Raw genomic sequence first — 23325 nt, 5'->3', positions numbered from 1 at the left:
TGGAATTCAACTAATCTCATTGTTTAATTAAACTGCTTCATCGTAAAATACAACATAGGATATTTACAACATTTTCTTTCACCTACCGACGGATGCAGATATGAAATTAAATTGTTGAAATACTCCATATGCCAGTAATTCACACGTTAATATAATATAGAGTTATGTTTCCCATAATGTTATCTTTTTATAAACTGCACTCTTAAATAAGACGAAATAGCCAAAGGTAATTAAGGATTGTTGGTCATTAACCGATGATTTCAATTTTAGATGAAAGGTATAATTTTTATTTCTTTTCTGTTTAGTCAGCCAGCACTACAAAAAAACTTCGTAGTTATTCCACATCTAGTTGGAATCTCAAGAGATGAAAAATAATTATCATATTGCATATTACTATATAATCGACTAAATCCGAAACAGAATGATTTTGACAATTTTCGGCAATAGTTTCAAGTATACATGTATTGAAAAAATGTCAATCAAAATCATCCCTTTACTGAAATGTTTTTAAAGAAAAACTAGGTAAAACCAAAATGAGGTCAGTTTAAGTTCTGTTTTTTTTGTGTGCTGGTTCATTGTAGTTGCGTCCAGGCTAAAACAAGCTTTCCAAGCTGAGACAACTACCTTCCTGCAACATAGTTGCTATCGCTACCTTGATGTATTTCAGTAAGGTGTGTATCTTGGCTACTTTGCTGTCATTTCGTTTGATGTGCGTCTTGAACCAAAATCAATAATTATTTTCAATAACTATTATTTGAGAATCTCGCAAAATTAAGAGAAAATTTAGTTACGTTTTTCATTTTTCTGTTGAAATCAACTAATTAGGAAAACAAGAATTTGTTTTGTTATTTTCTTCATCGAATGGTTTTCAGTGTCATTAAACAAATTTTAACTGTTTTTGGAAATTTCAATAACTACATATTTTTGAGTAGCCTACATTTCACTGTAGATGTGAATTGGTTTAGTGGAATAATTTGGAAGATTAGGCTTTGAGTAAAATACTTTGCCCGCCTAGAGGCGCTGTTGGGCACCCGAGCAAAAAATTTTTTTCAGTGTTTAGTAATTACTTATCGTACCGAAACTAGCATTATACGTAATTTTAGCTGAAAAGAAGTATGTTTTTAAAACTTTGGGTGAATGCTGCTGTTAGAATATGGATGTCCTTGTCATTCAATAATGTTTAAGGGAGTCTGGGGCTAGCTGGCGGAATCTTTTATTTTTCTTCTTTTGTATTAGACATATGGCGCTGTCTCTAGTTCTGCACTTAAATTCTCCAGTGTGTTGTAAGCGATATTAAGTTTTCGAGCGTATTAGAGTGAAGAGCCTATTTTAGTCGTATTAGGGAGGGTGCCTCACCATTTCATTAATTACTCGGAATAGAAGCCATTTCAATTGTCGCCGATCCGATTCCAACCGACACCGATACCAATACCGCCCCCGCCACTACTGTGGTACATCATGCAATTCAGTTCGCTCCAACTGCCTCCAATGATGCCAATACCGACATCACTCCATTGCACCCGCTACCAGCCCAAATTACCATCGCCAACCGCCCCGCCAACACACATATTTCGCTGCCGCCAATTGCCACTGCTATGACCATCAGCCCCACCGATACCCACACCAACGAGTCAAATCGAATGCACCACATGTCACTTGCAGCATATTCGTCGTCAGTCGGATTCACTGTTCCGTCTACATCAACATCAACATGTAACAACAACTATGCAGCTCATGTCTCGCTTGCAACATCAACGCAAACTAATGGCAGGCAAGCTATATCAGTAATTTCAAATGTACCATATACCGGCCCCAAACAGTTCATGATCCAACCCGCGCGTCCCCAACAATTAACATACAACGAAACTGCTCTCCCCCAAAGAACCATTATTAAAAATCCCGCAATAGCCCAAAATAGTAATCAGAATTCCTCTCTCTTGGTAGCTCCCCCCGCACAGCAATTACCTAAAGCTGAGAAGTGGTTCTACATCACCAGATTTTTACCTAATGAATCAGAAGATAACATTTGTAACTATGTACACGCTAGAATTAACTGTGACAAAAAGTCAATCTTGTGCCATAAGCTCGTGCGCCAGAATCTTGATTGGCCGCTCTCTTTTGTATCGTTCAAATTAAGTGTTCCTGCTGATTTCGAAGAAGTAATCACATCTCAAGATTTCTGGCCAAGCGGTGTGACAATTGCTCCTTTTTTAGAGCACAACTCCAAGCAATCAGCGCAACGCAGACTGAATCCGTCCCTTCCCCCACCCCCTCGTCTGAAAGCCATTCGCAACAGAAACACTCTTGTGCAATCACCACAATCTCCAGCAATTATAACACGGCTAATTCGTCAATCATGCCCCCGCTCCCCAATGTACCATCAGCCGGTGTCAGTTTCACACCAAGCACACCAATTCCAGACAACCCTAGTTTAGACATATACTACCAGAACACAGGCGGCCTAAATAGCTGTGTAAGTGCGTACTGTCTTGCTTGCTCTGACAGTACTTACGATCTGTATTTGTTCACCGAAACTTGGTTGAACAGTAGCACACTATCGAAGCAAATTTTTGGTAGCTCTTACACGGTGTACAGGCAGGATCGCAACGATCAGAATAGTTCCAAGGTGAGAGGAGGAGGTGTTTTGATAGCATGCCGCTCAAAATTCAAATCTCGTCTGGTGCCTCTCTCAAATGTCACCTGTAACGTCGAACAGCTCTGGGTCGCTCTTTCGCTCCAACATTACACGCTCTATGTCTGTGTTATTTATATTCCGCCCGATCGAGTGAATGATTTAGATATAATTGATCAGCATCTGAACTCTCTTTCCCTGATTACGAAACAAATGGCTTTGAATGACAGGATAATTATTGTCGGCGATTTTAACTTTCCAGGAATAAAATGGACCAGTAATTCGTCCAGTTACTTGTACCCTGATGCAAACTGCTCTTCACAAACTGTTTCTTCTCGGAGGCTTTTGGACGACTACAATACCGCTGGTGTGATTCAATTGAATAATTGTTACAACAGCAACAATCGCCTGCTTGATCTCTGCTTTGTCAGTCAGGAGTTCGCCGGTACTTGTGCAATCACCGCTGCACCTTCACCGCTTGTTAAAACTTGTCGCCATCACCCCCCTCTCCATATCACTATTCAGAATTGCTCGTCTGTTATCTTCAATGAAGTCTGTGAATCTACTTACTACGATTATAAAAATGGAAATTTCGAAGCAATGAACAGGTTTCTGTTAGGGTTGGACTGGCACTCTCTTCTATCCAATGGGAATTGTAATTCTGCTGCCACGCTATGGACGCATATTGTATCTTATGCAATTGATCAGTTTATTCCTAAAAAGACACGCCGTGAACCCATGCATCCACCTTGGTCCAACCCAACTTTAAAACGATATAAATGCACCAAACGGACAGCACTCAGAAAACTGTCGAAGCATCCCACCCTTCATCTGAGATCATATTATATACAGCTCAACAATCGTTACAAGCGACTGAACAAGACACTTCACTATGCTTACCAACATCGCATTCAGAATAGTCTCAAAACAAATCCAAAATTGTTTTGGAACCACGTTAACGAGCAGAGGAAAGAATCCGGATTACCCGCTCAGATGTCACTTGACGATTCATATGCATCAACCTTGTCTGGAATATGCAGCTTATTCCGTGAACATTTCAGTAGTGTGTTTACCAAAGAAACTTTAACTAGCCATCAAATTTTAGCTGCAACCAGAAATATTCCTCCCCATTCTCCCATTGGGCCCCACCCCCTCATCACAACTGCCATTGTCAACACGGCATGTTCTGAATTGAAGTCATCGTCAAGCGCCGGACCCGATGGAATTCCATCTATAGTGCTAAAGAAATGCATAAGCAGTCTCCTCGTACCATTATCAATACTATTCAATACCTCTTTGCATTCGGGAATTTTCCCTGATTCATGGAAACATTCTTACATTTTTCCCGTGTTTAAAAAAGGGAACAAATGCCTTATATCAAACTATCGCGGGATAGCTGCCTTATGTGCAGTATCTAAGCTATTTGAAATTATTGTGCTCCAATTCATCACTCACAACTGCTCTAGATACATATCTGATACCCAGCATGGTTTTATGCCCAAACGGTCAACTTCAACAAACCTTGTTTGCTATACATCTTTCATCATCAAGTCCTTACAAGCACGACTTCAGGTTGACACCATATATACCGATTTCTCTGCTGCTTTCGATAAGATAAATCACCAGATAGCAATGGCCAAGTTCGATAGGCTTGGGTTCAATGGTTCCTTTCTGGCTTGGATCCAGTCATATCTGACTGGTCGTGACATGACTGTGAAAATTGGAGACTGCTCAACCATGCCATTCGAAGTGACCTCTGGGGTCCCACAGGGAAGTCATCTTGGACCCTTCATATTTTTACTCTATCTAAATGATTTAAACTTTTCATTGGAATGCTTTAAGTTGTCATTCGCCGACGACTTCAAACTATTTCATCTAATCAAAGATTCTGAAGATACCGATTTTCTGCAGACACAGTTGGATATTTTTTCAAATTGGTGCAGCGTAAATAGGATGGTATTGAATCCTTCAAAATGTTCCGTTATCTCTTTCTCCCGCAAACGCACGATAATTAAATATGACTACAAGATTTCGCAAACCATTCTTAAGCGAGAGTCATCCGTAAAAGACTTGGGGATTCTACTCGACTCTAAAATGAATTTTAAGGATCACATAGAATATACAATTTCCAAGGCTTCTAAGTTACTGGGGTTTATTTTTCGTGTTTCGAAGAACTTCGACGATATATACTGCTTAAAGGCACTTTACTGTGCTCTGGTTCGCTCAACGCTTGAATATGGTGCTGTTATTTGGGCACCATATTACCAAATCGATATCCAGCGCATAGAAGCTATTCAACGCAAATTTATTCGTTTCGCTCTTCGTCGACTTCCATGGAGAGATCCACTAAACCTCCCGAGTTACCAGGACCGCTGTCAACTTATTAATCTCGACCTGCTGTCCGTTCGACGAGATGTCTCTAAAGCTGTTTTCATTGCTGATCTGCTACAATCACGAATTGATTGCTCTAATCTCCTACAATATGTGGATTTCAATATTCAACCTCGTAGTCTTCGATTTCATCCCTTTTTAAGAATACCTTATGCCAGGACCAATTACGGGTATAATGAGCCATTTGCTAGTATGTGTCGTCTATTCAATCGTTGTTCTAATGTCTTTGATTTTCACTTGTCCCGAGATGTTGTAAAGCGATTGTTCCATAATACCCTGTCATATCGATAATAATCTCAGTGTTAGTTTGTAAGCGTAAATATTGTACTCGTAGTATTAGTTATAGTGAATCGTTTATATGTATCATTTGGATGTTTGTAATCTGTTGGTACAAAAGATGAGGAGGTTTTATGCCTGCTGGAGAGCGAGATTGAAAGGATTTCAGCTCCAGCGGGCTTTTCCCTGCTCCCAAATAAAACAAATAAAACAAATACAATTGATGCAATACGCATGAATTTGCTCCAATATCTTTGCTTTCTTCTTATGAACCTTTATGATCACAAAAATCGCCTTGCCATTTGAACCAACGCGTTGAACGAAGATAGCTAACGCAGCTCTAACCAACGGCTTCACATGGTTAGAGCGAAAATGGGCTCATTACCTACCACCTAGGGGAAGTTTTTAAATTTCAGTATTTTTGTTATTTAGGGCGAGTTGAAAGCTATTTCACAAATGACTAGATTTTTCGATAGCGCGCGAAAAGAACTTTCCGTGGCCGTATTAGTAATATACGCAACCGCAAACAAATTTTTATAATGAGTTAAATAATTGCATCACTACCGATTATAGGTGATAATAAATCCAAACTATCCTTGAAATTGTGAAATACCCAGTATTAGTATGCCTTTTGATAAACGTTATTATTTATTCTTAAACATTGAAATGATAATAATAGTGATCTTAAAGATATATTCGAGTGAGATATTCAAAACCAATTTTTTACACAAAATGAGTCTACATTTTTGGAACCCTTGCCTTAGAAATTCTTCAGGTCGTGATTTACTTTTGGTTAGCTTCACTATGACTCGTTGCAGTCCAAAATTGTATGCTGACCAGTAATAACAACTCGCTCCATTGGGCACTCCCTGATGGAAGAAGCTAAACCTTCGTCGCAAAAAGCGAAGAGTGAATAATTCTAGAGAAAATTTTCAATAGGACGTAACATTGAGAGCCTCTCTTTGTTTATTTTCTCTTTCGTTTATTACGACGTCATTACAACACTTTGTGCTAATTTTCCAGTACACATCGAAAGCCGACGGTTTTTACTACAATATTATGCAATGAGTAGAGTAGTAAATGTTGAAATGGCCGAGTAATGAACAGAAGAGAAAGACCTCAAAGTTACTTACGTCCTATTGAAAATTTTCTCTAGAATTATTCATTCCTTCACTCACCGGATGGTCGGGCAGTCATTTGTATTCATCGTGTTTGTATCAGCTGAAAAGCGCATCATTCAGCCTGCGGCAGCGTCTTCCTGGTGCATTCGAATCGTTTCAGCACAACAGCAGTGTTCCACCTCGCATCTCCTACTACTCGGACGTGCCACGTCACCTTAGGACCCCCTTCCCAACCCTTTCTGCTGTTATTGCATTGATGTTGTGGACTCGCAAGAGATCGAGCAAATTTACAAACGACGACGGTCAAAGAAAAACGCGAAAAAGTCGCTGAACTCTCGCTCGATGTGGAGGCAGCAGCAAAATAAACCACCCGACCCGAGTCGCAACTGTAGCCAAACCATCGTATGCCATACCCATATAAGAGCCACACATTAGAGGCTTCGACGACGACGCTGATGATGATGATGATGATGATCAAGCATCTCGCCCGAGCTGTTGAAGAATCTTCGCAATTCTTTCGACTTTCAACGGCGGTCGTTTAGTGCAGTGCTGGCGTGTACGAAGCGACCGGTTTTCGTGCACCGCGCATTCTCATATGGCACGTTTCAACCGGGCGGCAAGTTCAAGTTCAAAAACATGCCTTTTTTATTTTGGTGTATCAACACGCAAATGTTGCAAAGCTTTAGTTTGCTTCCAAGGTCTGCACAAAGCCCACTTGATTTCTTTTTTCGTCAACAAAACAACAATCAACTTCAGTTGGAACATTTTATACGTTTTCTGGTCGGCGATTGCCTTGGATTTAATTTATGTAGTAGCCGATCAAGTCTCTTTAAAATAAGTTTTTTTTTTCAAATTTTCGCTAAGCTACAAGGTAATTTGTATTCAATTTATTGTTTGGCCGAATCGGGACTAAAAAATCAAAACATCACTCAATTGCTGTCGAATTGAAACTTCCTTCTTGCAATTAGATTACTTCCAATGAAAAAAAAACATTTCAGTTACCTACTTTGTCAAAAACAATACCCAGACTGTTTTCCGCAAACCGATTAAAAGCGCAAAATTTATTGCCTATTGTTTGGCTGCTTTAAAGCAACGGTGTGGCCCGGCGGCAGTGACGTTGAAGCTGTATGCAACTCCTCTATTCGGCCATCAATCTATAGCGGAACGTAAACGGAACCTGTCAAGGGTACTGCAAATGGCATATAGCTCGAAGAAGCAGAGGCTTCATTCTCCAATTGCAAGCCAGGAAATGAGTTTCCTCGTTAACTTAATGCTGGCTTAGAATTTGATAGTTTTATAGGCATTTGAACCAAAGGCAGAAACCTGCGGCATTTAGTGGTCGACCACTTTTTTGCAAGGTTCTTTTGCAGTTTGTCGATTCATAGTGTCTTCTATTTTTTAATCGGCAGTCATTTATCTTCTTTCTGCCGCGAAACTTATTCGCTTTGTTGCTATGTTTTAATTGCTGCAAGGTTCTACTGTATCGATTTTGTTGGCTATTTTAGGCAAATTCCAATTATTCGCTTTATTGACTAATCCATATGCAGTTGTGTTAGTGCGAAATTGATGTTAAATCCGGTGGATTTTTTGCCAAATGAGGTTAAGGCTCAAGTTACCTCAAGGCTTGGTAGTATGCGTAAGAAAAATTGTGTTCAGCTTTGCCACCAGATTATCCATTTAAACCTTTTCAAAACTCTAAAAGAAGAATATCAGTCGATTTATTAGATCATCACGATTCAATTCATGCAAAATACCTGCTGGAAAAACCATCAGCTTAGCTGGATGGTGCTTTTGAAAAAGTGGCTGTGATTTTTTATCACACTACCACACCGAGCTGGGGTACGCAACACAACTGCGCAATGAAAAAACCACAGCCACATTTTCAAAAGCACCATTTAGCTAAGCCAATGGTTTTTCCAACAGGTATTTTGCATGAATTGAATCGTGATGATCTAATAAATCGACTGATATTCTTGTTTTAGAGTTTTAAAAAGGTTTAAATGAATAATCCGGTGGCAAAGCTGAACACAAATTTTCCTACGCACACTACCAAGCGTTCAATTCTAACACATGCTTAAAAAAGGTAACTTGAACCTTAAGTCAGATGGAGAATCGTACACCTCGCGTATACACATATGTCTGTCTATACACATTGCAACTGTGTTGGAGTCCTAGACGTTTTGATTTTTTTGAATGTTTATTTTAAAAGAAACGTACAGAAACCCTCAAACCTTGCAGAGTTTTTCAGAGGCCTGGACCTAGTCTTGTGAACCAAACGACTCAGCTCAACAAATTGGGTAAATGTTTGTTACCGAGAAGGAGTCATCAAAAGACACCGCTGCATAGTGGTCGGAAACCCCAAAAATAATTCACTAGAGGCCAAACTATCGAATATATTCACAGGGTATCTTTGGACGAATTGGTCGGTGTTAGGTCAGACCGGACCAAGTGACAGTGCATTGATTTCGAGAAAAACGCGTTTAAAGTTTGAATCGCAGCATCCTTTACATTATAATTGGAAAATAATTTTAGACATAATTCTTGTTTACTGTTTCATATTTCAAATCTGGTAAAAGTGGAATGTAGATGAAGAAATTATTTATCCAGTGCTATCATTAATTCATTTTTTGATGTTTTGTGACTTAGTTCGGTCTGACTTAACACCGACCAATTGTTCCCCACAACCTGATAAAAATTCAAATTAGGCATGGCTTACTACGATCAAACTAAAAAATTAACTTTTTATGCTGACGAGGTAGAAAGTTGATATCTTCGGCAAAGTTTTAGAAATGCTCGTAATGAAGAATTTTGTTGAACACCTTGACTTTAAGCACTTAAAATTATCGATTTATAAAGCGTTTAATATGGCAACATCCTTAAATTTAGTTTTTTTAATATAACTTTTTCCACTGTGACTTTTCGTGCAAATCATGTTCGAAACAAATGTGTAGGCATTAAAACCACATAATATTGTTGAAGACTGTAAGTAAAAATACTCATTCGTTTCAAAGTTATTGAAGTTTTGACATTTTTTCCATTAATTACAAAATTTTACCAAAAAAATCGAAATCGTTGATTTTTACATGGAAAAAGTAAAAACAACCTGTTTTAATCCACCTAGTGGTGCAATTGTGTATTTGTCCAAACTACGATTCCATGGCTGGTTATGTTCTATACAATGATGTAAATGTATAGGTGGGCAAATCCGACCGTTGGGTAAACCCGACCCCCCTTTGTTACCGAAAATCAGAAGCACTACGCGAACTAATATCAATGTTGTCGTGTAGAGCATCGAAAATAATCATAATGGTGGTATGACAGCATTTTATTAGTCTACATTGAGATGCTCATACGACAAAAAGTGTGTTTTTACAACTTTTGATTTGACTTTTGTGCATCATTGACTACAGGATATTTCTGATTATTAAAGTGATTACATAATAATTGTAAGTGGATTTAAATTCTTTGATTTAAGTCCTACAAAGTGCATAGATGAATTCAGTTCAACCTTTTTCATATATTTTTTAATTGTATCGTAATGAAAAATGACGCAATGGGGCAAATCCGACCTCTAAATATTGGGGTAAATCCGACCGCTTTTTTGCTAAGGAAATTTTTATTTATCAAATTGAAATATATTTTTATTGTTATTATTTATTATTTTTATGCAAAATGGTTCATAATTACAAACGAAAGACACAAAAACTAGATGGTTATAGTATTCGTCGAGCAATTGCTCCGATGAAAATGGGAATATCATTACGTGCTACTGCTCGTGATTTTAGCATTCCAAGATTGATATTGAACTCCATTTTCTTTATGTTACAATTCAATAACACAACATTCATTGATTTATCATTGAAAAACCATAAAATTTGAGTAATATCTGCACTACATCAACCAAAAACATAGGGGGTCGGGTTTACCCCACCATTTTTGAAAACAGCAAAAATGAACATTTTTGTAAAACGCTTGTATCTCAAGATATTCCGAATATCTAAAAAAAAACTATATACAGAAAGTTGCCCAGTAGTCTAACCTTTAATTTGGTATATAAAACGACTTGATCCGTTGTAAAATGAGCATTTTACAGCCAAAACCATTTACTAGGTCGGATTTGCCCCACCTTACCCTATTACATATTCAGTACGATTTGCACATACATATCGACAGCCAAGATTTTGGGATACTATGTGTCGACACTGAAACATCGCTTGAAACCAGCGACATATCCAGGAGGAAGATCCGGGGAGCCCGGACCATGCCGAAAATTTTCAACTTTTTAAGAATTTTTAAACTAGTTTTAATTTTAAAGTAGCAACCTCTCATTGCATACTCCTACCTAAGCCTTTATAGGTCAAAATAAATTTGGCCGGGATTAGATAGACGATTTTTAGAGTGATTGCATAACCTTTCTATATGAGAAAGGCAAAAATATGTCAAAGTCCAAAAAAGTAAATTTTTGCCAAAAATTTTTTTTCGAGATTTCATCAAATCTCAACGTTTCATACATTTTAAAGTCATTTGGCATCAAACATGTAAATTCGATTTTGAAATTTTCCCCAACTCCCCCCTTTGAGAACTTTTCATTTAATTTTTATATGGGATTTTGCTGTGTGGTCGCACTCGTCAACCCGTAACTCCGGAACCGAAAGTCCAATCAATAAAAAAATCAATAGCAACCGATGGGAAGGTTGTATCTTTTATTTGTTTGCTAATTTGTTTACTGAGTTTATGCAAATCGGTCCTGCCATCGCTGAGAAACAGAGGTGCTATTTTTTCCACATACACACACATACATACATACCCACACAAACATTTTCCGATCACGACAAACTGAATCGAATGGCATATGGCCTTCCGGGCCGGGATTAGGTTGACGATTTTTAGAGTAATTGCATAACCTTTCTATATGAGAAAGGCTAAAACATTACAAATCAATGTTAATTCTTCAAAAGGGCTAATGAGATTTTTGTCAACAAACTTATTTCGCTCATTATTCCACTGCCGAGTTGAATTTCGTGAAAAGTACACATGAATCAATATCTTTACCCTTGGTAGAATCAATTTCAAATGTTTTCTGTGCTGAATTTATAACAAATTAAGAGAAATCAGCAAAACAAAAGTTTGTTTACAAATCTTATTAGCCCTATTCAAAAGTTGATATGGAAATTGAGCTTACCCTACTCATAGGGTTCTAGAGTACCACGCATCAAACTTTCTTACCTTTATTATGCGCAGTCGGGACATTGAAAATAGTGCCTGTTCGTCCACTTTGGTTTGCACTTGCACTTCTCTCTTATACGCAGTTGAAGTCGGAGTAAAAAAAAATAAAATTCTTCAATAACTCTAAAACGAATGAGTATTTTTACAAAAGGCGTGCGCCATGCCGCCGATTTCAGGTAAATTTTTTACATGCAGCCTTCAACAATATTTTTACATGCAGTCTTCAACGATAATTTAATTTATACATGTAGTCTTCAAAAATATTATGTGGTTTTTATACTACAACATTTGTCTGGAACATCGTTTGCACGAAAAGTCACAGTGAAAAAAGTTATATTAAAAAACCAAATTTAAAGGAGTTGCCTTAGATAACACTTTGTAAATCGATAACCCTTAATCCTACAAGTTCAAGTTGTTCAACAAAATTCTTTATTGTCAGCATTTCGAAAACTTTGCCGAAAACACCAACTTTCTACCTCGTCAGTATAAAAACTGAATTTTTCTAGTTCAATCATAGTAAGCCATGCCTCAATTTAATTTTTTATCAGATTGTGAGGAATGTTCAGTCGAACAATTCTCCAAAGACACCCTGTGAATTTATTCGATGGTTTGGCCTCTAGTGAATTAAGTTCACGTTTTTTGGGATTTCCGACCACTGTGCGCTGCCTGCTGGCTCGTGGTGGAATCGGATTGGTTTGTAGTAGTTGTGCCAACCGACTCTTGTATCTTGTAATCCTCATCCATCCGGGGCAACCGTTACTGTACTGCTTTAGTAGGGATTGTGTTCTTGCTTATTTTGTTTTGTGTTAATAGTCGTGTTTTTTATCCATAGCTACTTTTCTTTATTTGCTGTCCAACCTTCGCAAATATCGTCACCTGTAGAGACATCAATTGATCCGGAGGTGTCGACCATAAGGTTTTACATCTGTTTGCAACCACCTTTACCTGGCTTTTTATCCTTCTTGGTGCTAGTCGTTCCTATTTATCTGCTAGCTAGTGCTGAGAACTTCTTGGCGGCGGTATTTCACCCTATACCGATTGTAATAATCATCGGCGATGAAATTTCTCTAGGCAAGGATATCCCAATTTTCTCCAACTTCGTGTTTTTCCTGCTTAGCTGTCGTTGCTAGGCCGCTGTCCGACATCTGCTGTCTACTCCCTACTGTTGCTAATATAGAAGCTTGTCGAAGCGTGAACCGATCCGTCAGAGAAGCTGTCCAACTTGACATACATCCCTTTCCAGACACCCTCGCAATGTTTCGTCCTTGGTTTCTTCATTAACTTATTTCTAGAGTGACCGAGCTCAAATGCAGTTTATTTTTTTCATGAACAGGAAGTTAATAAATTTTTAAAAGTAATGCAAAACCGTCATGGGGGGGGGGGGGGTTGAACCCCCAACCCCCCCCCCCCCCCCACTTGCGCACGAGCCTGACCTATCCTAATCGAAAATAACGAAATCTCATTTTTAGTTCAGGCAGTTGATGAGTTTAGTTATGAATTACTGTAGTTTCTTTTCTTTCATTTCATCCGCTATCGTGTTTTAGAAAGAGTTAAACAATACTTGCCAGTTATAAACCTGCGCCTATCGTGATCGATCTTCATGGCCTAGTAAGCAATCACTAGGATTTCCGCATGTAATGTCCGATGTTTGGTTGTTCTGAGCCACAATTAACAAATCAACCATCTTCGCACGAAGAGAAAACGATCGTGTTTCAGAAACAACACTATGTACATAGACATGATTAACGGGTTTTGAACTAACGAGCGGTGTAATCATTGCAAGGAAAACGAAACTACTTTCTTGCGCCTGGCACACTACCCATTTTCGGACCGTGGAGTGTAAACAAAAACTACACAAGTATGGTAACACAACGCTGGGAAGTAAAAGTAGATTCATAATCGATCTGTTTGGTCAAGGAGAACTAATAAATTTTATCTAGTCCATGTTAGCAGTCTGGTGGAATCCGCCTTTCTACCGGTACATTGCCAAAAACATCACCCTGTGGTCTGAGGTCTGGTGAAATTACATCATGGCGTGCTACCTTTTTTATGTCAGTAAGTCAGTCAGTCAGTGAGTTAGTTTGGGTACAAGTTTTGAAGAAGCAGCTATCAAAGTAAACCAACCGGTCGTCGTCGCTCTAATCGCGTGAAGACACAGTTAGGCGCTCTCGTGAGCATGTGTGTACTGAGCCGGATGGGACTACGCATATTTTGCCGGCTATACCATCATTGACAAGCCCCCCGCGAAACCCAGACCGAATGTGAGCCAACCATGCCATGCCATGCACTTGCCATCCGTCCGTAGCGCTACCTAATTTCGCGAAACGGTTCAGTAAACTTGGACAAGACGCAAAAACTGGTTGACAACGTACGTAGCAGGATTTATGCAACCCTCTTAGGTGAGGCGAGTATGCGAGTGGGTACGCGTGTACCAAATCTAATTTACATGCCGGGATATTGCATAGGCGGGTTAACGTGCGACGTGAAAATCGGAGCGCCAACAGTTGTTTTTCACTGTCCTGAATTTCAGAGTGTTTGGCGTAACAACGGATTTGTGATGAAACAAAATTTAAAAGTACTTCCTGCTAATTTAACCAGCCCGATCCGAAGATGTCTGGGTGAGCTAACAACCGCCGTCTCATTGATATGATTTCTAATAATTCAAAATTGTAGGTAATTTGTGGAACTTCCAAATCATAAAGTATGATTAATCAAGATGTTATGATAATTTGAAAATAGGAGGCAGTTTTCCACAGTATGGCACCCTACTGTTCGAGAGGTCGACCAAGAGAAAACATTCGGAAATGGATACAGAATTCGGAACGATTTCAGCATGGATTCAATCTGAAATGCAACAACCAATCCTTCATGGATTGCAATATTCGTTCTTGTGTTGGATATTTAGTGACATCTTAGATCAGGTATAGATTGTCGAGGAATGAAATTGACTACATATATAGTAAGGGGAGAAACTCGAACACGCGAAGCATACCTCCATGCCTTGATGTGATCGATGTGTTATTATTAAAAGTCATCCGGCTGTTCTTCAACTAATAATTACTTCAAATTCAGTAATAGGAATTGTATCAAAGCTGCTTTGTTAGATACACATTAGCATAGCTCAATGGAAGGAGGGTTTGTCACAAATTGTGATTCACATTTTCCAAATCAATCAACCGATCAATTTCCCTGCACTTGCCCATTTCTTTTAGTACAACCTTTTATTCCACACTGGGTGAGTAGATTTTCATTCATGACAAACATTTCCATTCCCATGCCCAGCTTGCGGTGGTTTGGTTTATGATTTTTTTTCTTCAATCGAACAACCACCGTGGCTTTGAACACTGCACCTATATGTGCATTGTACCGAAACTCTTTCGGTCCATTACAGACCACAGGTGAAATTGTGACTCGCCCAGTTGCAGCGATTAGTTGGATAATTGAAAATGTTATGCTAATTTGAATACGGAAAAATTCATAGACAAAGTGAAATACCAATCATTTCATGGGTTTGCCTTTTGATAGCACTGTTAATTGTATGATTGATTAAACTCTTCGAAAAAATCATGTATCTTCGACTGATACGTACTAATATCGAAGAGTAAACAAATTGTTTTAAATATGTCGACAGGTTTGCTGTCGAATTGAATATCTATCCGGCAGACAAATTCGAACTTTCATCTCTCCACGAACATTGCCGTATATTTCAACGAAACAATACTCAATCTTGCACTGAAGTTATGGACATTTTTCCCCAAAAAATACTACTAAAGTGAACATTGTTATAGGACAATTGACATATTTCAAATGTATCTGTCAATTTCTAGGGAACAACTTGTTCTATACGCGGAAATAAAATGTTTTCATCTAAATCATGTATACAATATCAAAAACTAGTACCATGTAAAAACAAACAAGGTGTAGTTTGATTATTGCTCTAGAACGTTCCGTAGTCACGCGCTGACTTCCCAGCTATCAATGACATTAGTTCTTCATTTCAACAAACACTATCGGCAACCTCCTACGAAGAAACCATGTTACGGCGAGGTAATTTCAACACGTACAGTTATGACCCTTCTTGAAAGTTCTTGGCGAAACCTAACCAACCCAGAAGATTAATTCATTTTACATCTTTATTTATTCTTCTATGAAAGTAGCCTTTGACAGAGTGATCTAAAAAATGTGCTGGTGAGAAGAATGAGGAAACCGCCACATCTTTCTATGAAAAAGCACGGAGCGTTAACGCGATGCTTAATTGTATCTGTACGCATGGCCGAACGACTCCACCTCGGGAAAGGGGCGGGTGGTTAGATCTTCTCCACATCTTCTTGCTTTCATTTTTAGTCTGTTTCATTAAAGATACTGCAAACTTTCCTTCACGTTGGAGGCATTTAACCCCGTGCATGCTGTACTCGTAAATGCGAATCTTGAATGGATGCCTCATTAATGATCGTGGCAGAAAAATCGCAGTAAGGTTCAAAATGGCACTAAATGGCAGCGTAGTGTCTGTACTCGTCAAGTGAAAAGAAATTTCTTTCATTATACGGTGTCTACTGTGTGTGGTTTTCTTCTTACCAAAGCGCGGCGCGGAGGAGAGGATATTTTGTTATTGTTTTGCTTCGTGACTACAATCTCCGGCAGATGACGTTACACTGCTTTGGCTTTGGTTTGGTATAAATCAGTAGCGTCTAGAGCAAAAAGTTGATCGATGCCTGCTTTTTTAAGGAGTGTGTATGCCAAATTTGGGAGCTGAATTCCGAATATTCTAGAAGGCACAACATTGGTACCATGGAATGTTCACAGAAGCCAAAATGAAACCATCACATCAATCATTCATTCTCGCAACATGTCCATAAACGCAAAAACATCATCCGTTGCCTACTTCCCAGTCGTCAAACAATAAAACGAATCAGTTAGTGTAACACCTTGTCTAACAACCTTTCGGAATCTTAAATATCATACCACGTCCGGTGGTACATTTATTGAACAAGTCACAAAAAGGCGTCAATTTCGAGGTTAGGTGTGTCCACTGGACCGCAAACGGACGCATAACATTTTTTTTGTTGGTAGTGACCAACTGACCACCGACCACCAGCTGTGACAGATTGCACAATACGCGCCGAGTGTGGCCTCGAAAGCCACCAAACGATTGGTCAGTCCCGAGGAGCGCACAACTGCTGCATACGGCTACAATCTTCAATTGAACCCAAAAACGTCGTAAAGTCTCGAAGCGCATAAAAAATAATTTCCCTGCTTTTGAACTACGACGAAAACGCCGAAAAATGAAACAAATGAACCCATTTCACGCTTTGCAGGGGTGAAAAAGTTGTTCAACCCGTCCCGAGTCAAGCAGCCAGACACAGTTATACCGACCGTTCCCTCCTCTTATGAACCTGGTTAATGGTACATACAAAATCGCACAACAACGGTGCGAACGTCTAATTACAGGTGAAATGCCCCGGTCAATTACTGGATGCCATCATTAATCAGACCTGTTGGTGACCATCTTCTACGAAGCGACGGAAGAGCCACCGACACGCTTCGTTCCTGCCTTGCTCAGTTTATTCAATCTCCGCAACGAAGAATTTAATTTTCGTTTTGAAACAAGATCAGCCTAGTGCCTCGTCGATGGTCCCATCACTTTGGAACAATGGTGACGTTCGTTTACATAGCGGCAAAGCCCGACCGGGTAAATATGACGGCGGATGATGATGATGATGATGGTGATCTTCGGCTACGACGACGCCAGCGATGGTGATGGTAATGACCTCTCCTCCATCCGCAGTATGGCAAGGGGTCACGAGCGGCACGCAATCGGCAATCGCGCAGTTTCCCACGAATGTGACTTTTCTTCTCATCACCAATAAAACCGAACCGCTTCAAGCAGTTTCGTACTCTCACTCTCGTTGGAATCGCTCATTGATTACAGATGAAGCGGCGGCGCGTGAAAATTGAAAGACTTTTCTCGACAAGTCTTTTGTTTTGATTTCTTTTCACCCAACGTTTAATAGGTTTTTTCGATTTTCCAACTGTTTATGTTCACATTAATCGGAGTAGAAATGAATGTGTATCAACCGTCTCTGGGTACTTTGAGTGATGGTGTAGTGAATGGATCCGATGAGAACTATTTTCTTCATCAATGGTATGTTTCATGATGGAGTTTCTATTATTCATCCTAAACATATGTAACAAATGTTGTTCCTCATCAGTTTGTAGAGCGCATTTAAATAATATATAGGTAGTCTTCTGATTATTTTGATTTTTGATTTTATTGTTATACCTTTTATTCAAGACTATAGTGTGGTAACTGATCCCTCCATTTTCAATTCAGTAAATTTTTAAACGAAGTGCATTCAAAATAACAATAATTTTCTATGGATCATCTTCATAAGAAATTTTGAGTACAAAGTTATATACTATCCGCTATATAAATTCAAATATTCTAGGACTTTCCGAAACTCCATACAATATGGGACATAATATTTTCAAGCGTAACCTCTGAGCTAAAATGACGTAACCAATGATTTTGGGGAAGTTTATATATGCAATACATACTCATCATTACTCATAGTATTAAGATGAGTAAGACTTTGGGTGTGATGAGTGTCCATTAAGGTACCAATGGAATATATTGAAAGAAAGGTTATCATTGAATTTTATAACCTATTTTAACCGGTTCCACGCCAATTGCTCAAAAGCCATTTGACCAAATACAGTTTGGCTGAATGTCGTTTGCCCGAATGGGTCGTATAGCTGAATGTCGTTGGACCGAATGATATTTGGTCGAGGGCTCGTTTGACTGAAAGCTATTACGTCGAAAGTATCATTTGACCGAATCTCAATTGACCAAATGTCATTTAACCTAACGTTATTTGACCGAATTCAATTTAATCGAATATAAATGTTTTCGTTATATGAATACATAAGTTGAATTGTTTCGTGTTATATCGGTGGGCTTGAAACTCTCTATCGCTATCGGATGGAAGCAAATACGTACATTTTACATCGAATAACTGATATTAGCAGGAGCGATAATAGTGTTTCGAAATTCGAGCACAGTTATTTCTTACACAATCGTCCACACTGTACAGCAAAGAGCAAATCGTCCTAGAATTGGATATTTCTTTGCAGTTGCTATGACTTATGAAGCAGTTCATGTTGTAAAGAAGAAACAAAATTGAACGTTTTGAAATTGAAAGATGAATAGGGGCTCTGTGAAAATTCTTTTGACATCTGCTGGTAGGAGTTGGCCGTTCCTCCCCAGCCTTCCGCATGGTCGGTGATAGAGCATAACTCATACTCAGGTTTTACCACCAATGCCGTCTCCGTTCATCAATTTCATAGCTTTTATTAAATCTGAAATTTGCCGAAAATAGCCAACAAAATCGATACAGTAAAACTTTGCGGTAATCAACAAATAGTAACAAATAACATTTTAGCAAAAAACCGTACAATTGGTTTCAAAGTACTACGGCAAATTTAAAAAGTGAACTAAAAATAAATGCTCCCGTAATTATCTGAATAATTTTGTCCAAACCAACTGCAAAATTTCAAAACCAATTTTTCTAGCACATTTTGAGTTGTGACGTACACCGCAAAACAATTTTTCGACAAGGCACCTCCGGAGTCACTCGCTCAATTTGCGATATTTTGCAATGAAATTTTAAATAAATAATGTTCAATCGTGGCATTCTTAGGGGAGACCGGGGCTAGTTGGCGGTGTTTTCAGTTTTCATTTTTTACCGCTTTCATTTTGGTAGATCTTGTCAACTAGAACACGTTGCATGAAAGGGCAGACTGTTGGCAACATCTCTGAATTTTATGAAAATGTTTGATACGTTGTCTTCATTTCTAGAGACAAAAATGTGACGCGGAAAAGCCGCCAAGTTACCCCAGCCCCGGGGTAAGTTGGCGGTATGTGTGGGGTAAGTTGGCGGAATGCCAGAAAATAAGTAATCAAATGGAAATTCGATTACATCAGTGATCCTTATGAAATGCGCCGATTTTATTTTTCGACGCTTTTCATTATATTTCTGTCTCAATACCCCGTCATTTTGACTTCGACACGTACTCCATATTCGAAAGCAAATTTGCGAAATTCGTCAGACAATTGGCCGAAATTATTGTCCCCTGCATTGACGAGAGACACATGAAAAAGTTTCTCTTACTTTGGAGTAAATTCCAGGAATGGATATATTTGATGGTTATTTTGCATTGTACCGCCAACTTACCCCAACCGCACATCTTTTAAAAATTATGTAAAAAATTGCTTTTGTGTATGGATAAGTAGTTAAAATAACAGAAAATTATACAAGTAACAACACGAGATACCACTTTGAAATCGCTGTGTGTTTCTGATCGGGTATATATTTCACTCGAGACTAAGTTTGTGAGAATCAAGTCATTCGTATCTAACAAACAACAGCTAATTTAATTTCGAATGTTGCGACGAAATTATCTCAACTTCTTACGCTGATGATGGCGGTTTAAGGGATGATCATATAGGCGAGTGTCAATACGATAGGTGACATTTTGAGTTTGGAAGAACAGGCAATAGGACTTATTATAACCAAGGATAGACAAATTATAAGTCATGAAATGATTCTGGAATATTAATACAACAGTGAATAAATTTATATTTGTAGCTTTAGCTGATTGATAAGAAACATTTCACCGTGTTAAACTGTTAAAAGAACTGCTATCAAATTCGTCCGATTACAACCTACTCTCCCGAACATCGGACCTTCGCCATTTCCTTCACCCAAAACAAAAATCTCTTGCAATAATTGCAAGCGACAATCACTTGCAAATAATGTTAGCATCGCTTGCAATTTTGCAGTGAAAGCCGCTGGCAATTGTTGCAAGCAGATAAAACCACTTCATCTCTCTCTATACGTACATACTTTTCTTCAACACACTGTCAAAGGATTACCACCACATTCACGTGCCTATGCTGGTTGGTATAGCAACGCAGGGCGAGTTTTTATTTTCCGTCTACTTTTTATTCATTCCTCACCAACATCATCAAACGCAGTTTTGTGGTTTATTCATTACACACGAGACGGCATCAAATGGCGGATGTGACGATTGTACGAGTTTTAACGTCCTATTCTTACGTGTAAGGACAGATCAGTGCTTATAGTTAGAGCTATGATGCGCAAGAGCCTGAGTTCAAATCTGGGTGGGTGTTTTACTTTTTTCAATAATCGTGAAATCATCCAAGTGTTTATATATGATTTTTATCCACTTATTACTATCTGGTAGTATGGTTGGGTGGATTAAGTATTGCTTAGTGATCTGTTTGTGCGGGGTTCATGTTTCAATGCCAACAGTCTTTTTTTATAACGCATATTGGTCACCAATACACATACATCGCTAATACATACGCAAAATTCGTTTTTTCTGTTTCTTGCATTGCATGCAAGGAAGCTTCTTGCAATTTTCGCACATTACCAGAACGCTTGCAATTTTTGCTCGTATTTATTGCATTAATGTAAGTGAATCTTACCGGGTACGTTTTGGGTGTTCGATTTTCCGAAACACTCTAAGGAGATCAATATAGTCAATTGATTTGCCATTAATGATCCGGACCAACACATTCAAGCAAAGTGGTCTTGATTGGGTATCAGTGAAATGAAGCTATGAATCATAGCAATTCCGAACACATTTGATTAAATTTTTCATCTTTTAGATAAAGTGATGACGCAAGTTAATGTAGGAATTTCATGTGTGACCCGTAACTCCGGAACCAGAAATTCGATTTGAATATAATTCGATGGTAGTTTATAGCAGCTCTCATTTGATCCTAACATTGTGCAATCAGAATTGAGTATATACTGCATCAATAAACTACCAAGAGGTAAATAGCTACGGACAAATACAAATGCGCTATGTATCTTAGACCTCCCATACCATACGTGATATGCGTATTTTTTGCGCGTTTCTTAGCCATTGCTGTTTGGTGAATCGCAAAATTCGGTCAGCAATCTGGGTGAAATATTTTGACCATATCATAATTGTACAAATCCATCGGCAGCGGCTCACGAAAGAGCTTGTTTTGTGTCGAAAAGAAAGTAAGTAGGTAGGTAAAATAAACGCAAAAAAAAACTGAGCCGATTGTAATTGAAGTGAACGAGCCAGCGTAGAAGCCGCCATGTGAGATCTTTCAACAGAAATCCAGTTCTGGTACTGTCTGTATGGTGGGCCGGTTAAAGGTTTAATAGTTGAATAAATTGCACCAACCTTGTGTCGAAAAAAGAACTTGCGCATTATGTGTGACAGCTATAGTTAGTACCCAGGTGCGCTAAGTTGTAGGTTTGGAAAAGTGTTTCATTTACCCTGGTAGTTAGACGCGCCTTGCCATAGCAGCATAATGTAGGTCTTAGAATGTGACAAGCCTTTCATGAACGAAATAAATATGCGTCAAGAAATTATTTGAAAACAGAACGTGTTCTTGAGCATAAAATGTCTGTCTATACTCTAACGGAGGTTGTTTAACGGTACATATAACAATTTGGGCACAGGAATTCATGTGTAGTCTGTTCGGTTAAATTACTTTTCAGTTGACGTAACTACAATGACTTAAGCATGTTATTTTTCAAAAATAATAAACTTCACCGCGTTGTAAAAATAATTTTTCATTTTTCTACCAGCGTTTACCGCTTTCTAAAACAGAGGCCCTCACATCGTCGAGAGCCAACCGTGCCGAATTCCATCGGGGTCACCAAACTAGATCATCTTAAATAGTAGTACCTTTTCGTGGGCAAAACGCGCGATCGAGCTCATTAGCATGGGATCACCGATATGTGTATAATAAGATGTAATCAATTACTTTGAACCATACTTAAGCTAAGTACCACCGAGACGTTGAGGCGTAGCGAATGTTTTGCATACATATGTAGGCATACCTACCTTCCTACGTGAGAAACCGTTCCTTTTCGATAGAGGTGTGGTGGAAATTCAAGGTTATGCCAACCGAAGATGGTTGGTGCAGTGGCAGCGTTGGTGTGTTGCTTCATATAGCGGTTGTTTCCTGCCAGCAAAGTGAAGTGCCTTCTTCCGGTCGGGTAGACTTCGGGGCCCGTCGAGCCGTCAGCCCCCGGTCGATGGCAGCGCGGGCAGTCTCTGGTGGTGAAGCAAGCGTGGAAAAACAAACACTTTACAGTGGCGCTACCGGGGGCGGTTCCCAGCTGTCATTCAAATACACCGAAGGTGACAAAGAGGCGATGAATCATGTCTTTGTATTTTCTTCACCTTCGAGTGGTGGTACTGTTGTCTTCGGGTGCATGGGAAGAGCACAAAATAATTCAGAATTATTTCATGCATCCGGGTTTATGTCAGAAGTTTATATTGTTTCGATTTGCCTTTTCGATTTGTGACATATTAGTCACTAATGATTATGTTGATTTTTAAATCATGGTAGATCTCTTTACATTACAATGAACTTAAAAATGACGCTTATTTTTATTTTGTAATATAAAACACCATATATGAATTGAATTGAGTTGGGTTGGGCTAGGGTTCTTAGTACTGACCCTTTTTGGCGACTACCGGTTCTGCGGTACTGAAGCGGGGCCGTACCAACAGGTACCGGTCCTGGAACAATTCGGCCAAGCAAAAAAACTTAAAAACACTTCAGAGTGAAATAAAACGTTCAAAAATATGCTTTTATTGATAAGC

The 23325-nt window shown here is 38.9% G+C and overlaps 1 protein-coding gene across 3 annotated transcripts in view; it reads left to right on the top strand.

The window, feature by feature from the left end:
• The window catches only part of LOC131676827 (ATP-binding cassette sub-family G member 8), an 81258-nt gene that overhangs the window by 33526 nt on the left and 24407 nt on the right, over positions 1–23325 (top strand). The window lies entirely within an intron of this gene.

Source organism: Topomyia yanbarensis, chromosome 1 (genome assembly GCF_030247195.1).
Source record: "Topomyia yanbarensis strain Yona2022 chromosome 1, ASM3024719v1, whole genome shotgun sequence".
Classification (NCBI taxonomy): domain Eukaryota; kingdom Metazoa; phylum Arthropoda; class Insecta; order Diptera; family Culicidae; genus Topomyia; species Topomyia yanbarensis.
This window is presented reverse-complemented; position numbering and strand designations above follow the sequence as displayed.